Here is an 18,571-nt window from a genome sequence, read left to right as displayed (position 1 = left end):
CTTCTGTACCAGAGGTTCAGTACTAAATCAGAAAGGTCACAGAAATCACTGTACTGACCATTTTTTAAATTTATTTTTTCTGTGACAGAAGTAGAAAAAAGTTGTAGGTAATTCTAATTTACTGGCATAAAATAAAACAAAGAAGTCTCTCTGAACTTGATGATTTGAAATTGTGTCAGATGATAACAGAAGTCTTTTGTAACTATGGTAGTACAAATTGGATTATTGTCTCTTCCTGTCAATAGGCGATGAAAAGTTAATGTTTCTTTTCTATTGAAAATGTATATTGTATCTTGCTGAGTTTTAAATATTATAATCCAATAAATATTTCTTCTTGCTTTTGTACTGCAAGAATTTCTGTAGATTTTGGGGTGACATAAAGGTTCATAAAGTACTTAGGCCAGTTATTAATGAGGAAAGTCTTCCTCTTTTATGATTTCATTTTGACTTTTGTAATTTCATTTAAGTTTGTCAGGTGAATGTTTAGAAATGTTGTATTGAAAAGAAAATCACTTGCTATACTAGACTGGAGGGTGTTCCAGTCCAGCTACTTGTCTGAATTAATCAATTAAATGGACACAAAGCTGAGGGAATTTCCTAATTATCAAAATAAAATAACGCCTCCAACAAGTACAATTAATCTGAACTGGCTATCTGTTAGTGGCAGATGCATGTGAACAATGTCCTTTATTATAACGATCTCAATTGAGTTGAGGGGTTGGCTGATTTTGGTTTGTTTGCTGTGCTTTACTGAGTGTCAGCACTTTATGAGAGTCCATCCAAACATGTGAATGAGGTATGCAGCAAAGCAGATAAGGTGTGAACGAAAGTCTCTCAAATTAAGAAATACTTGTTGAAGGTAATTATTAGGTGACCAAATGATGATGGGTGGGTGATGGTGGAGTGGAAATTCCATTGGTTACAGGACTTTACTAAATGTAGGTTGGCCATTTTGCTGTGGGCAGATCTTTTTAAGAGAGTAGCATGAACTGACTTGTCTAATGCACATTAGTTCCTATTGTTCCTCCAGAACCTAAAGAAACAATTACATTAGTATCTTGGGATATACTGGTATGACAAAGGGCATATCTTTCTAAGTTTCAAATACTGCATATCCTGAATTTCTCAGTACAATATATTTCTTTTTTTCTGGAAAAGAAGAGGGGAACTGTACTTGTCCTGCATCACTCGTTTCTCATTGCTGGAGTGACATATTACCTGCATATCCTCCACACCTTTCATTCTAAAAAGAGAAATAGAACAGTGACTTAGGCATTAATGTTCAGCCAAAATATAACAAAATATAATTTAATATAAATCCTATCTGTATCTCTGATCAATTACAGATTTAATGTTGCGCTCCAGGCACCAAAAGAGTTCACTTCCTTCTTAGCATTTTTTTTCTCTCAGCAATTGTATTCACTAGTATTTTAGATAGCAAAATCCTTGAAACAAAAACTTGGTTTTGTGCAGAGGGCCATAAGAGGCCTGCAGATGTCTTTGTATGAGCAATAAATGCTAGTCATTCTTCCGTAAAGTTCCAGTCCAGCATGACACTATTTTCATGAAACAGTGTCCTGCTTCAATTCAATTGTATGAAACAACAGTAGAATAGCAACAGTACACAATACTATTCACAAGCACATGCACATCTGTAATGCCATAATTTTTTCAGTGATAAAATAGTTAAAGAAATTTAGAATAAGAATACAACTGAAACTACACAATAAAATGAAAATTAAATAGAAGAATATGCTTTACATTTTGTGGATGATCTTTTGAATATGATTGATAGTCTTTTGATCAATAAGATAAATATTTAGAAGTGCAGAAGTATAGCAAAGGATCTTCAATCCTTTCCTATCAGCTAAATTAGATGATGAGCTTGTGAAAATGAAGAGTTTTTGCCAGATTGACATAAAGTGCTGAACCTAATCGGACCCTAGAAGGACCATTTTTCTGCCACGTTTTGTAACAAGGTTAGAATTTTTAATGATTCTTTTTGGTGGAACTTCCAAATTGCAGAGAGCAAGAGACAACTTTCTTCATATTAGAAATATTCACAGCTCCATGAACTCTTTAAATTTATCCTTCACCTAAGGTGGGATTTTCAAGGAACTAGCAAATAACAGTTTTCATTCATTAAACAAGAAAAAAATGCTGAATTTTCTAATCTCTTGACTCATGGTCTAATAAGCTGAACTGAGGATGGATATGGTCGATAATTTTATTTTTTTCATAATGACATATAAGTAAAATTTAATGAAGAAATGCATAAAATATATTTCCTTTTGCTCCAGATTGAGACTGCAATAACTGAATGCTTTATTCAATTAATAATATTCACTCTTGTTATTATTCAATTCAGTCAGTACTACTGCTGTTTCCTATGCCTTCCACACCTATATATCTGGGGGATACAAATTTAGGAGGTACAATTACGGTTTTATTTTAAAATGCTGAAGACCAGATTATTTAAGAGATTTGAAATAAGAAACCGTCTCTTGATTTTTTTGTCACATGAATCACATTTAAAATTATTAGAGGAAGTTAAGAAATAGTCTTCCGAAATAAAGTTTATGTATGAATTTACAGGTGAAATTACAAAGAACATAACATCAGCCAGTTCTTGAGGCAGCATTTTCAGAATCTGGATTTGTGAGTATGTATTTATTTTTACAAGTTGTTAGAGTAATTTTCTCACCCCCTCCATCTCTTACACCCTTTTTCATTACAGTATATATCCATACATAGCTGCGATCTCTGTGCAAAAGCCTCCACTCACCACCTCCCACCAGCAGACACATTCTTAGTCAGTCTCCAAGATAAGGCTATTTTGGAAGACCAAACCCCCAGTTAGATGACATGGAATACCCTTTTGGTCGTTTGGGGTCAGTTGTCCTGGCTGTGTCCCTTCCCAAACTCCTGCTCACCCTGTACCTACTTGCTGGGGTGGCAAAGTGAGAAACAGAGAAGGCTTTAATGCTGCACAAACAGTGTTCAACAACAGTCAAAACATTGGCGTGTTATCAACTGTTTAGTCACAAATCCAAAACACAGCACCTTATGGGCTGCTATGAAGAAAGTTAACTGCATTCGAACTATACTCACTACAGTTTCTTAGCTGTCAACTGTTTCTGAAATAACTCAGTTCCATTAAAAATATCCCTAAAACCTCTTTCCCTGTCTTACCCCTCTCTCTCTCAGGCTTACTTGGAAGTTTTTTCCTAGATCAACGTTGGTTCCTTATTGCTGTAATTATTGGGTCCTTGTCATTTGTGTGGGTGTGTGGTATTGGTTTCGGGTTTGGCTTTTTTTGGGGGGAGGGGGCGGGGTAGTGCAAAATTCTTTTTCATATTTATAAACTTATTTCTAGCTTAAATTACTATCTTAAATTACTATTTCGCCTAGTCTTATATCGTGCTTGATATAGTAGCTTCATTAAGAAATTGTAACACAATTGCAACACAAAATTGTAACACAATGTTGCCACAACAACCCCATGCATCGCTACAGGCTTGGGGAAGAGTGGCGGGAGAGCTGCCTGGCAGAAAAGGACCTGGGGGTTCTAATAGACAAGCAGCTGAACATGAGCCAGCAGTGTGCCCAGGTGGCCAAGAGGGCCAATGGCATCCTGGTTTGCGTTAGAAATAGTGTGACCAGCAGAAGGAGGGAGGTGATTGTCCCCCTGTACTCAGCACTGGTGAGGCCACGCCTTGAGTATTGTGTCCAGTTCTGGGCACCTCAATACGAGAGAGATATCGAGGTGCTGGAGCAAGTGCAGAGGAGGGCAATGAAGCTGGTGAAGGGCCTAGAGAATAAATCTTATGAGGAGCGATTGAAGGAGCTGGGACTGTTTAGTTTGAGGAAGAGGAGGCTGAGGGGAGACCTCATCACTCTCTACAACTACTTGAAACGACACTGTAGAGAGGTTGGTGCTGGTCTCTTCTCACAGGTAATTAGCGATAGAACAAGAGGGAATGGGTTCAAGCTGCAGCAGGGTAGGTTTAGGCTGGACATTAGGAAAAAATTCTTCACAGAAAGAGTGGTTAGACACTGGAATAGGCTGCCCAGGGAGGTGGTGGAGTCACCATCCCTGAATGTGTTTAAGACTCGTTTAGATGTGGTGTTAAGGGATATGGTGTAAGGGAGAACTTTGTAGAGTGAAGTTGATGGTTGGACTCAATGATCCCAAGGGTCTTTTCCAACCTAAATGATTCTATGATTCTATGATTCTATTATGAAGACAGGCTGAGAGAGCTGGGGTTGTTACCCTGGAGAAGAGAAGGCTCCAGGGAGACCTTATAGCAGCCTTCTAGTATTTCAAGGGGGCCTACAGAAAAGGTGGGGAGGGACTTTTTATCAGGGAGTGTAATATTAGAATGAAAGGTAGTGGTTTTAAAATGAAAGAGGTTAGATTAGATATTAGGAAGAAATTCTTTACTGTGAGGGTGGTGAGACACTGGAACAGGTTGCCCAGGTAAGTTGTCGCAGTCCCATCCCTGGAAGTGTTCAAGGCCAAGGTGAATGGGCTTTGCATAACCTGGTCTAGTTGGAGGTGTCCCTGCCCATGTCAGGGGGGTTGGAATTAGAAGGTCTTTAAGGTCCCTTCCAACTCTAACCGTTCTATGATTCTATGAAGTTAACTTGTCAGTTTGGTCATCTATTGTCTAAATTATGATTCACTGGACTAACACCTGCTAATTCATGCACCTTGCTGAAACCTTTTAAAACTAAATTAAATGAACAAGGTTTGCCAGCTCTAAGGTACATGTTTCTTGTGCAATGCATTAGCTAACTGAAGAAGAGCAAGCCAGATCTCTTTCTACAGGATGCAAGCATCCTGCAGCGTTTATGCTATTCATGGGTTACTAAAAATATCACAGAGCACACATGGAATCAAACTAATATGTGCTGAGGAAATCCAGAAATCCACAATGAAACTCCAAAAGACTTAGACATGGATAGACCGAAGTTAAAATGTTATACCACAGGGTCATAGGGTACAAACATACTTCAATTCTACTAAAATTAACAGAGAAATCAAGTTAAGACAGGGTAAAAACTTTACAAGTATGCCAACTCACCTGTACAAAACCAGAACTCCAGACTTTTCACACACTTTTTGAAGTGGAACACATATGCTGTGACAAAGAAAGTGGAGGTTACAAGACTCATCCATCTTTTGTGAAAACCTGCATTCAGGTCTAGAGTGAACAGATTTGAACTGAGAATCAATCCCAAGGGCAACTTTCTGATGTGACTGAAGGTGAAATCAAACCTAAAAACCATGTTGAAATTAAATTATCTCAATTGGAGGTCAGGGTTCTTTTTTGAGTATTGACCATTGATTCACCTTCTTTATATAACTTTTTGTATCCAGTAACGTAAGTGTGTATGTGTATTCCAGATGTATTTTCTTTGGGAAAATTAACTACACTGATATTTCTAGTGCACTTAAGTTTATATTTTCCTCTTTAATTGCTTCCAAGGCTTCCCAAGAAACTCAACTTTTCTTTTTGCAGATGTTTAAGATAATCAGTCCTTCATCCTTCCTGGCTAGGTATTAGTCTAGTGTAACTCCTGCATGTCAACCACTGGTGTTTTCTTCAGGAGCCCAAATGCTTTGCGGAGTTGGCACATCGAAATATTGTTCCTAATATGGTCAGAGTAATTAACAATAACAATTCTTTCTATTATTTGTCAGTTTTCATACACTGAACCCAAAGTAATTTTGGTGCCATAACTGAAGATGCCTAAAATAAAGTGTTGCCGTCATGTCAAATTAAGACTTATCAAGCCTGCATGTTTAGCCTTCCATTAAATTTCCAAGAAGCACAATCATTGTCCACTGGGTTTAGCAAATCCACTTCAGGTAACAGATCTCAGTCCTGAAATTCATTGTAAGTATCTTTCCTTTTTTCATCTGGAAAAATCTTTTTGTTTGTTTGTTTGTTTTGTTATATAATTTTTTCTACCTAAACTGCAAGGAATTAAAAATTGTCAGGTAAAATTCTGAAAACCCTTAGTTTTGAGTTGGTAAAATTTTTTTTATATTTGTGCAGAAACTTTCACTCCAATACTGTCAACTCAAAAATTTAATAACAGATATACATATCAATAAGGTTTTTGTTGAGAGTCCTTTTTAAAAATTACATTCTAAATTATTGAAATGGAGTATTTTAACATTATAAGATAGCTGTAATTTTAATTTATTTCAGTTTTCTTTAAATCACTGTTTTAGGTGTGGCGTTTTAGTAAAAAAAAAGAAAAAATGGTGTTGGAACATATTTATTTATCTAACTTTTCTTGTAAGCCACATGTGCCTAGTAGTTTGCAGGATGTGATTTTTGTATTTATGCTGTGTTAGAGGAAAATACTGGGTGGGACTGGACAAGCTGAGAGAAGTGAGGCTGCTGCAGGTCCCTGCCACCAGGTCTAATTAGTAACAAGGCTAAAAATGTCAGCACATGCACACAGACCACAAGTATACAACACATATGTACATATACACACAGCCTGCCACACGAATCACAGACACACAGGGCACTCACACAAACGCAGACAGCACCAATGGCCTCATCCTGCTCCCCTCTTTGGCTAAGCAGAATAGAGGTCCACTAGTGAGAATATATATACAAATATATACATACATATATATATATATATACACACACATACGTAAAATCATAGAATCATAGAATCATAGAATCATAGAATAGAAAATGTAGGTCTCTTCAGCACCTTGGCCCAGACACTCAGTTTTCCCAGTAGCTGCCCCTGGAGTCCTGTCTTCTCAGCTCCTGGTGCCTGGACATACAAGTCCCCAAGGCTGCAGACCCACTCCAGTTGCTGGTACAATGCCTTCTCACTCATATGTGCGTGTGTATGCACACACAAACCCACACAGCTGGATGGAACTTCCTTGGTGCCCAGTAGCTGACCCACCCATCATAAAGTCACACAGGCCTTCTGAAGATCAGACTTCGGTCTCTTCATAGATCTGCTTGCAAGGGGATAAGGCCCTGGAGGGAAGGAGGAAGATAAAAAGGAAGTATACAGAAGATGGAAAGAGAGGCAGATAACCTGAGAGGAATACCGATATAATGTCTGAGTATGCAGGGATGAAGAAAGCCAAAGTCCTGCTGGAACTGCATTTGGTAAGGGATGTCAAAGACAACAAGAGGGGCTTCTACAAGTACATAGGTGACAAAAAGAACGTTAATGAAAATGTGGGCCTGCTGCTGAATGGGCCTGGGGACATGATGATACAGGACGTGGAAAAGGTTGAATGCATTCTTTGCCTCAGTGTTTACCAGCAAGACTAGTCTTCAAGAATCCCACGGATTAGGGGAAAATCTGGAGCAAGGAACATGTACCATTGGTGGAAGAAGATAATTTCAGGGAATATTTAAACAAACAGACAGACGTAAGTCCAGGGACCCTGATGGGATGCACCCACAAGTGCTCAGGGAGTTGGCTGATGTCATGACAAGACCACTCTCAATAATCTTTGAACAATCAAGGAGAATGGGACAGCTGCCTGAGGGCTGGAAGAAAGCACATGTCATTCTTATCTTCAAGAATTGCAAAAAGGAAGACCTAAGGAACTCCAGGGCAGACAGCCTCACCTTGATCAGTGGGAACATGAGCAGCTCATCTAGGCACATGAACAAGAAAAACATAAATAGTCAGCATGGCTTCACCAAGGGGTAGTCATGCCTGACCACTTTGATAAACTTCTACAATTAAATGACTGGCCTAGTAGATGAGGGGAGAGCAGTAGACATTGTCTACCTGGACTTCAGTAAGGTCTTTGACACTCCCATAAGATCCTCATAGAGAAGCTGTTGAAGTATGGGCTGGCTGAGCAGACAGTAAGGTGGATTGAGTCTCATCAAGGTATATAAACACCTGAAGGGAGGGTGCAAAGAAGACAGAGCCAGGCTCTTTTCAGTGGTGCCCAGTGACAGGACAAGAAACAATGGGCACAAATTGAAACACAGGAGCTTCCCTCTGAACATTTTGAAACACTTTTTTACTGTGACTGAGCACTGGCACAGATTTCATAGTGAGGCTGTGGTGTATCCATCCTTGGAGATATTCAAAAGCCATCTGGAAATGGTCCTGGGCAACTGAATCTAGAAGGCCCTGCTTCATCGAGGGAAGTTGACAAGATGACCTCCAAAGGTTCCTTCCAACTTCAACCATTCAGTGATTATTTGCTTCTGTGACAGGAACTTAGAAGAAGAAAGGAAAAACTGTGCTGATTAAGCGCAGGGCATGGCCAGATAAGCATAATAACAAGCAAACTTTTTACATGTGACCAGTTGTTTCCATCCCCTTAGACTTCTACTTTCCTGCTCTTGTTCCTTTAGAAATCACTTAAATCCCTTCCTTTTCCTGGTTTTGTTTCTTCTTCTAAATGTCCCATAATAAATCTGCCACAATCCCCAAATGCCATTCCCCCGTAGTCCGTAATGCGTCCCTCAATCCAAAAGGTGCTGCAGTATTAATGCATTTTGATCTGCTTTACATCTGGACGATGAGGCTGACGGTCTTCTTGAACGTCCCTGGGGGAGGTCCCGATAGGGTGTCCCTTCCTCTGAGTCCTCAATTTGGGTTTCCCACCTTCCTTCTTGCCCCTTTCCTTTTTGGGGTTTGTGGAGGTGGGCCTTAAATGGGCTGACAAACCCTGTGATGGGCCTACGAGCAGCCAGGGCTCCCTCATCTGTGATTGTATTCTTTTGTGGATGAGGTTTTTTCACATAAATCTAACATAAAATATCTTACTTGATTGCATTTTGAGGAACAGAGATGCACAATTTTTCATAGAATTTCAAAGGCATTCAGTTAGATACACAAATTCTTTGTAGACAGGGTGACTGCACATGTCCAATTTTCAGAAAGATAGATGGCGACATAAATTTGAATTAGGAACAAAACAGAGTATTGCTGGAGAAATTTATATCATTGCTTAAATGCTACTGAATCTGGAAAGTTAACAGGACTTTCACCTGCTGAGATAAATCAGTATTACCATGTTTCTCTTTTTTCAAAGTACTGCTACCAGAAATGATCATGATGGATACATAAAGCAGCAATGAAAAAAAAAAAAAGGAGAGAGAAGGATCATGGGTAAAAAGAGATTACACGAGAATCCAACAAAATAATTAAAAATATCTGAGAAGACAATAAAATGGAAAATAGTGGTGAAAATGGAGATGGAACAGGTCTCGTGGCTATCCAGACAGAGGTGTCATTGCTGGCTATTGAAGCCTTACGGACTCACTTCCCAAAGGCAGCGCTCTCTTGTTTGCTTTTCTTAGGGGAGGGCTTTAATCATCGCCCACTAGGTACCGTACTGTGAGAGTTTCCTTTTAAGAAACAAGACTGAAATAATTCAAGAGCAAGCTAAGCAATATTTATTGATTCTTTCACTTATTTGGACAAAATACAATTTGAAAGAGATTATACTTGTACAGAACCTTACCTAGTCTTCATATTTCTGCTGACAACCAAGATCAGTCAGACCTCTGTGAGTTGAGAAAAATAACCTATATTTTCTGTACTCTGCTGACTGGGGTTCATCTTGATCTAACTTCAAATCCAGATTTACTTTCCCTGCATAATACGTTCTAGCAGTTATTTCTAGCAGTTACAAGAAACAGAAATGCCAGAATGTTCTTTCAATGTGAAAATTTGTTTGGTTTTGACTATTTGCTGTTTTGTCTTAAACCAGAAAACCTGAGAGATTCCTCTTAGGTTTGTGCTTGATTTTCAGGGGAAGGGAAGTTTGAATAGATACTGACATCATGTCTTGTAATTTTTCCTTCGCTAATTTGTTGCCACTTCTTTTTATATTTTGTGGGGAAAAAATAAAAATCAGATGAGCAGCAGTAGATCTCCACTAGCAAAATTAAAAGAGATAATAGTGCAAATGGTTGATCTATGTAAGCAAGCCAGCTATTTCAGTTCATTAACAGCTCAAATATCACTTTCTGATTTGACCCGTGTATCAAAGAGTAGTTTATGTCTAAAACATTGGTAATTAATACATTCTCATTGGCAAATAGAGAGCATCAAAAAAATAGAGAAGAGTTGCAGGCCAGACTAAAAAAAACCAAAATGAAACCAAACAAAAAAACCGCCAGTCTTGTTAAAATAAGTTTTCATTTACAAAATGAACTGATATTTTTATCAACACAAAAAGCCTAATCTAAATTTCACTAAACCAATAGAAAAACTTCCACTGATTTCAATGAGCTTTAAAATTATTATAATCTTCTTATAAAGAATCTTAACACTGCTAGAAATTTGTGAACAACTAAACATTAACTTAGCATTATAAAAATGAAAATATCTAATATCATGTGACAATGATAGATGAGAATTTTTCCATTTTGGCTAACTTTATTTATTCTATTCGGAGGCATCGCTATGAAGACAGGAACAAATGTAAATTGTAACGTGTCCCAGGCAAGTAACGAAATAAATAATCTTTACCTTAAAGTTGAGATCTGAAAGCAGTTTTGTTTTTTTTTCCCCCACTCTGACTAAAAGAATCATTATTCTACTCTCACTTTTCTTGAAAGCAATTAATCAGACTGGACTTTTTTACTTCACTGGTGTTGTGACTATCATTATATTGGCCTGACTTCTTGTTGATGGCAGGAGTCAAAACAGGGAAACCTAACCTGAACCACAAAGCAAAGACGAAAATGGGATCAAGGAGCAAACACATTACGGATCCACAGCTACTGACAGACCATGAATATGTAAATGATTTCATAAAATTGTATATATTTATAACAATTATAAATTCTGCTAAAAAACCCCAAAAGGTTAGTCTGCAGTTAAATCTACAAAATGTTGGTATTTCAGGCAAACGAAAGAGTGGCTATGAATGAACTACTAACCCCTAACCTCTCTCCCCCCATCATCACTTGGTGTCTCCATGGTTATTCTCTCCTCAGGAGATGTCACGACCTATAAAAGGTACCAAACCTGTGGGTGTGTGAAGATCACATCAGTGGGTTCTCAGGATTCCCTAATACATAATAATGGAGGTTTTATTTCCTAAACTTCTTTATTATAGATTACAACAAATTACTATTAGTAAAGAAAGTATACTTTTGATTAATAAAAATAAAGCAACTATAGATATCTCAATAGTAACTGCAGTCAGTAGTAGCAGCAACCAATAGCAGCAGCAAATATGTATTTCAGCATTACAAATGATAACTATCAGTAAAGTAGACAATATGCTTGTGATTAACTACTTATATGCATGGCTACACATATATTATTCAAAGTAGAACGAGTACAGTGCTAATCAAACCGCTCCTAAGAGCAGGGCCTCAAAATGACTCCCTAGCATGGGTCCAGTCAGCGATGGACAAAGTCTCACTTCAAAGATGATCCACATCATGGATTCTGGAGTCCCATATCCCCAGTGAGTGTCCAATCTGTCTAGGAGATCTCATTGAAAAGTTGGTGTAGGGGGAGTTCTTGGAGAGAGAGAAGCTTCATTTTGGGTAGAAAGCAAGTCATTTTTCTATCACAGAGACATGAAAGGGTGTAGGCCACTTACCACCTGGAGCAGCCAATCAATGTAGCTAATTTGTAGTTTTCACTTTAAGACAGGCAATAGATGATGTTTTCTATTCTCTGAGACCAATTTCTATTTTTCCGGATGTTTTTTTTTCTGTTCTTTCAGCTAGAACAGCCAATAGCAGCTGTCATTTGCCACTTTTTCAGGATGCTTTCCTCCTTTTCCAGACTATTTTTCACCTTTCCAGATGATAAGTTGCTCTTGCAATTTCTTGTATTTCCTCTTAACAATGTTATCTCAAGACATCTCTGTTTTTTAGGTACCCAGCTGCACTTTAAAGATGCCAGGTGTGTTTCTTGAGCATGCTTCTTGTTCACAGGCCAGGTTCTCAGCCTAGCAGCTCTCTAGCAGTTCCCAGGCTGGCAGACATCTTCTTCTGTCATTGTTTTAGCAGACATTTTCTGTCAGCATTTTTCCCATTATAACCAGGTCGCCTTTATGGCTGCTCCCATCAGGAAGACCCTTCAATTGTGTTAGGGAAAGAATTATGCCTAAGGTGACAACCAGTCAGAATGTGGTCATAAATGGATACCAAGGGAAGACTATAGTCTTTGAGACTTTGATCTTTGATCCCATACTTCTAGTGCTCACAAGGCTAGGAATTCCCCAGCAGAGCTACCTGTAGCATGAAGTATTTGGTTTATTCTTTCATGAACCAGGCTCCTACCACCTTCAGTTTAACAATCCTTTTTCCTGTACTTGTAGAAATAGTGAAGATTTAATCCCTATCTATTCTTTTCGTGCCATGTGTGATTTTATAGACCTCTGTCTATATTCCTCTTCTGTTGCCTTTTTTCCTGACTGAAGACAACTTTATAGTAAGAACATTACACAATTGTTTCTTAAATGGAAGTGATTTCAGACCTTTGATCATCATAATTACATTTCACTGAATTTCTTCCAGTTCCTCTATATATTTTTTGTTATGCAGAGCCATAACTACAGGTTCTATTCAAGATATGAATAAACCAAGGATATGCAAAACTGCATCATAGTATTTTCAATTTTTTTCAGTATTCCTTTTCTAATAAGTTTGAAAATTTATTTTATTTTTTGACTGGTATTGCATACTGTGCATTTTCATACCACTAAGATTTCAGTTCTCAGCAATAACAGTTACTTCAGAGGCCATCATATTATTTTTGAAGTTAATATTATTTTTCAAAAATATGTCACTTCATATTTGTCTAGATATAATTCCATCCCTCAACCACTCAGCCCTTAGTCTTTCTGCAGTTGTTCAAAATCAACTTGCATCTCTACTTCTCATCAGCAATTTTTTCATTTCATGTTTCTTGTCATTTGCATGTTGAATGATACACATTGCAGCCCACTTTGCTGCAGCCCACATTGCTGCAATTGGTAATCTCCTTCCACTGCAAAAACTGACCATTTGCTAAAATCCTGCTTTTTTAACCGAATATTTAAGCAACCAATTACCATTATTCCTATGCCTTGGCTGGCTTCTTAATAGCCTTTCATGAGGAACAATGACAAAATCTTCTTGCAAACCAAGGAAGACTAAATTAACCAGATTATCCAGATTATTCCAGAAAGATGAAGACTTGCAAGGAAGGACTTCCCTTTATAAAAGCCATGTTCCTTTCTCCAATCACATTTTACCTATACAACCATCTAGCAATTTTTTTCTTTGTATTGCAGCACAAATAAATGACACCAAACCACAAGTCAGTGACACATAGTTAGCTCAGTTTTGCAGAAATAGAGTTGTTTTCACCAGATATCTCACTACATGTTCTTAAAAAAAATAATAATTCCAAACCAATATTATTAAGGTTTATCTAGAGATAAAACCTGAAAACAAGTTAATTTGTTATGTCCAGACAGAGATAGGATGTAGCTTGTTTGTCTATACAGGGATGTATACATATTTTCGAGAGTACTCATTCTTCATTGTAAAGGTTAATGAACATCTCTGAGAACTTTAAGTGCTAGTATAATCATATCAGCTACCAGTTATTTGAAGAGAGGATGTTTATTTTCTTGACAGCCTTTGCCTCAGGATATTCTACTCTTAAAACCCTATATTGACTTTGCTTCAATAGCTTTGCTTCTTGAAAAGGCATAGGGTGTGTCAAAACTGTATCTTGCACACAAATACACATCCAAACACCACCCTGATGTGATACACAGTTTTGAGTTTAAGTGTTTAGGTGCTATATTGTTGAAATCTAATATCCTTAACAGTGATAAAAAACAAACAAAAAGACGATATTGGCTCATGAAGACTTACATTTACTTAGACATTTATATACACAATACCACTAAAATAAAATAAAATAATAAAATAAAATAATAAAATAAAATAAAAATCAGTCATTAATGTATTTGTTCTCACAACATTCCAGCGTGGTAAAAATTTCTATTATAAATTGAGAGACAGAAGAATGACAGCTACAGCACAACAAGTAGAAACTTAAGTCAAACTTATGTCAAACTCTTTAAACATACAAAAAGATTGTGGAGATTGTTTCATGGCCAGTTGCCAGCTACCTTGATTACCTTTACTGTTGGATTTGTATTTGCCATTAGAGGTACTCTCTGTGTGTGCACTTATTTTTCCTTTTTTGCTACTGTTTTTTTTCCCAGGTGGGGCTGGAAAGCACATATCAAAGTATGAGCTTATGCTCATCTTCAAAATATACGATCAAATATGTCTCATTTTCAGTTAGATCATTTAGTCTTGAGTCCCTGGTAGAAACACCTTACTCTGCAGCATGGTCAGACAGAGTCTGTACGCAGCTTAAATTCATCTGTCCTCATACAGCATGCAGCTCAAGTTGAAGATATCCTATAGATGTTATCATGGGTTTGTGAAGTTTAGTCAGAGAACACAGACGACTTTACCATCTACGTTCCAAGCTCTTAAAAACAGTGTAGAAACTGCTTCAGTGCCTTGCTTAGACAATAACTTAGGCAATGGCAAAGGCAAAAATCATAAGTCACATATGATTTTGCATTTTGTATCAGTACTTCTATCATCCCAGTTTTCTAGATTATATAATTCTTTCTATGAGAATTTCTTGTCCTCCATAATATTGGTTATGTAAAGCAATTTTCTATCAATGCTCAACCTCAGATGTCACTTACCTCTTCTGTACTCCTAGGACACTGATGAATACAATTAATAGCTGAGCAGTGTTTACTGAACAACAGTGAACCCCAGGGATCACAAATAAATGTTGGAGATATCTACATTTGACTATATCTCCTTTTGCAATATAAAACAATGAAGCCTTACTTGAATCACTTAAGTTGAAAATTAACATCTTCGTTTCTGAATCATGACCACTCTCACAGATAGGAAGCATCAAGCTTTTTTAGGATAATATTTAATCCTGCCTTTTCTTTTTGGAGTTTACCTGTGGTACATCTTTAACAAAAATAATGCATCTTCCTAGAATATGCAGTTCTAGATTAGGCAATATTTTGCCATTATGAGTATTTTACAACTCACTTAATAAGTGCTCAGTTTTTACTCCATTCTGACTGAATTTGCCCCCTAGTGTTCTTGTGTTTAGTGACCTTCCTTTCACAGTGTGTTGATGGGCTGCCTGTATTCTTCATGGTACACATATTTTGACAACCCTGGTGATATTAATTGGTCTCTCAGGAGCTTTCCATAATAACTCTATCTCACTGGCAGTCAGAAGTACATATGAACTCTCTGCCTTCCTTATCTTCATTGTTCAGCAGAGCCATACGAAAGAGAAGGATGTGAGGCAGCATGGCAAATGTAGTATCAATTTTTCCTCCCTTACATTTACTATTCAGAATGTAACAAAACAACAGTCATGATCAGAGAGGGTTGTATGACCTCTGCAGGTCCCTTGCAACCTCTGGAAAAGAACCAAAAGTTCTTTGAGAACACATACAGTTCCTTCAAAACACCACAACCTAACACCACTATATAGTGCGGGTCCAGTACCAAAGTATATTAGGCACCTTGCCATATTCCATGCTTAAAGGTAGGAATTATTACTTCTGAGTTCATCAATTTCTCTGAAACCACTTGGAGAAAGCGTTTGTTAAAGGGGGGAAAATTTGGGGGATCTTGGTATAGGAAAACACTAGGGAATTAAATCTCACTTTAGGGATAGCCAGTAGCCATCTGGTCCTGATGGGAATCTCTGTTGCAAGGGTCCTTGCAGTGGTATCTTCAGCTGAGTCAACAGATTATTTTAGTTGCTGCTTTGTTCGAATCACTAATTTTGTTTAGTTTTTGTAATCCAGCTAGCCATGATCCCACATGTCCACCACGACACATGCGTAAGTCATTGGTATTGGTGCAACTTAACTACATGCCAAACTTCTCTTTCATATATTAACCGCCTGCAAAAGAGTCTTATGTGACCTTTTCTGCAGGAATAGCTTCTATTGACCATTTACAAATGTCTTATCTATTCATAAACTGATATTTCCTTGTCCTGCAGCAAGGATACTTTGGAACATCCTGCCCAAGTCGTCAATCGACCCATGAAGAAATATCAACTGGACTAGACATATCAAAAGTTACCTTGGAGGACATTTCTAGAACCATCCCAGATTCCCACCTGCAATAATCAGTCCAATACTTAATTGTGAAGGTTCAGTCGGTCACCCAGTTTCATTCTGGTCTGTTGTCTCAAGCCAGTCCTTTAGCTCATCTATGCAGATTACTGGCAGAAATTCCCTGGGCCATCCAAGGAATTAAAGATGTAAAAGCACTGAGTCTATATACAGGCTACAGACCAATTATAATTAAAGAGCAAACTTGATTTTCATATTAGTAGCTCACTTATAATTTAAGTCTCATAGCTCTTGACACAAATAAGAAAGAACTTGCATGAAATTAACAATTTTAAAATTAGAAAAAGCGCTTGCATTTTATTAATCTGTATTTAACTACCTCCTACACAATATCTTTTCATGCTGATAAAATATTAATGGTAGATTTGCATTGAAAGGTTATTTTAAAAGTTTGGAATGAAGTATATATTTCTTTATGAATAGCTAGTGAACAATTTGTTGTGAATATTATTATTGCTGGGATGAAAATGTCATACTTATTGAAGCTATGATCATATCTTACTTCTCCTCCTAGATTATATGAATTTGACAAAGCACTGATAAAATTTTGCCTGTATTTTGATAGAGTGACATTTCAAAGCATTCATTTTAGAAGTGCAAATATTACAAGCATAGAATCTGACTTTCACTTTTGGCAAATACCATGACTTCAAGCTTCCGCTTTACTTTTGGCTGGAGTAACTTGCAGTTTCTGAAGGACCACGTAAGTTTGTGCAAGGAGATTACTTACACAGTGAAATCAGTGCCAATCTATTACCAAATGTGCTAAAGTAGAAAAAGAAAATATTGGTGTTTTTCCTTCAGAATATTAAAAAGACATCTTTTGAACTAGGAAAAGAAAGAATTGTGAGTGCTGGCTGTGAATTAGTTTTCAGTATTGAAGCAAGTTCACAGAACATTACTTTATGCTTACTAATATAGAAGGACATTATTCATTACTACTTTTGTGCATAATTAAGTCTTGAATATGTTATTATGTGTAATAGGTGGAATCACAATGCAGGAATTATTAAAAAGAGGAATTTAAAGGGAACAAACTATAACAATGGTTGTGGATTTTTTATGATCCACCTTATCAAAGCTTACTTTAAACATTTATATTTATATAGTAGTGATCAAACGTGTAATAATTATGAACTAATAATGCTCCATATCCTATAACCTTCTGCCCAATATAAGGGTTATTTATGTGTGGTAAGCATTTTCAAAGAATACCAAGAGCATTTTGAAAGTTCTCAGGAAGTCCCGATAATGCTGCAAAGCTTCAGTTCTCTCTTAAAGAAAAAGAAAGAATCAGATATTGTAGGTAACTAATTTTGATTCTTAAAATATAAGGACTTAGTCCTCTTTCTCTCTCTCTCCCTTATTTTTTATATGATCAGTCCCAGTGAAGGGAATTGGTTCATGTGTGCCTACGGATATATTTTCAAATTCAGAGCATAAATCTATTCAAGAGACTTTTCTAACTTGCAAGCCTTAAGCCTAAACAAGTAAATGTAAAGTTCAATACCTGTTATTCCATATTCAGATCTTCTTCAAGCATTTGCTTGAGGAACATTTTCATTCAGGAACATTTTATTTCGATAGGAGTTTTGGAAGGTTTGGTTTGTTGGTTTTGTTTTGTTTTGTTTTGTTTTGTTTTTAAATTGCTAGCAGTAACTTTAGGTGGGCAGAAAACGGAATATTGTTCTTTTTGTTTGTATTCACATCTCTTTGTCTTTCAACACCATATGGTATGATGGAGGTTCTAATTATTTTTTGTCCGTGTTTTTTTGTCATCCATATTTCGTTTGCAGAGATTGTAGTTTTAATTTCTACAGTTTTACCTAAAAAGTCTTATTTTGTTCATGTTAGTCTCAAGAAACAGGAAACTTAGACAGAATAGAAGACATTAAAAGTCCTGTTTGAACTCCATTCTTTCAATTCAGCAATCTTTACTTGTACTTTATGAATAATTTCATGTGTAAATAGTGTAGTGTAGAAAAAATCTAAGGCATATATGCAGCTTCTTTGGTGTAGTGTGACTGTCACTATACATGAGGGCAATGAGAGTTTATTATGAATCTTGGCCTGTCTTTTACTTTTTCCTGATACTTCCCAAAAGTTCTACTACTGCTCCCTGAAGATGCAATAACATTTTTTAGAGAGGTCATAGAACATTTATTATACCTTCTGCTTCAGCAAGAAGCACAGGTAGCTTTAGGCTGTCATCTCTTCAGTTTCTGTGACCTAATCAATATCAGCTTTACAGTGTCAAGATTTTACTCTTACAGTTGTCCCTAGTAAGTATAGCCAACCACATATGTACTCAGGAGGGTTATGAAAGGTCTGTCCTGCTCCCCATTAACTTCAGCAAGTTTGTGCACT

The sequence above is a fragment of the Rissa tridactyla genome, chromosome 3 (assembly GCF_028500815.1).
Source record: "Rissa tridactyla isolate bRisTri1 chromosome 3, bRisTri1.patW.cur.20221130, whole genome shotgun sequence".
NCBI classification, from domain to species: Eukaryota; Metazoa; Chordata; class Aves; order Charadriiformes; family Laridae; genus Rissa; species Rissa tridactyla.
Note: the sequence above shows the minus strand (reverse complement) of the source record.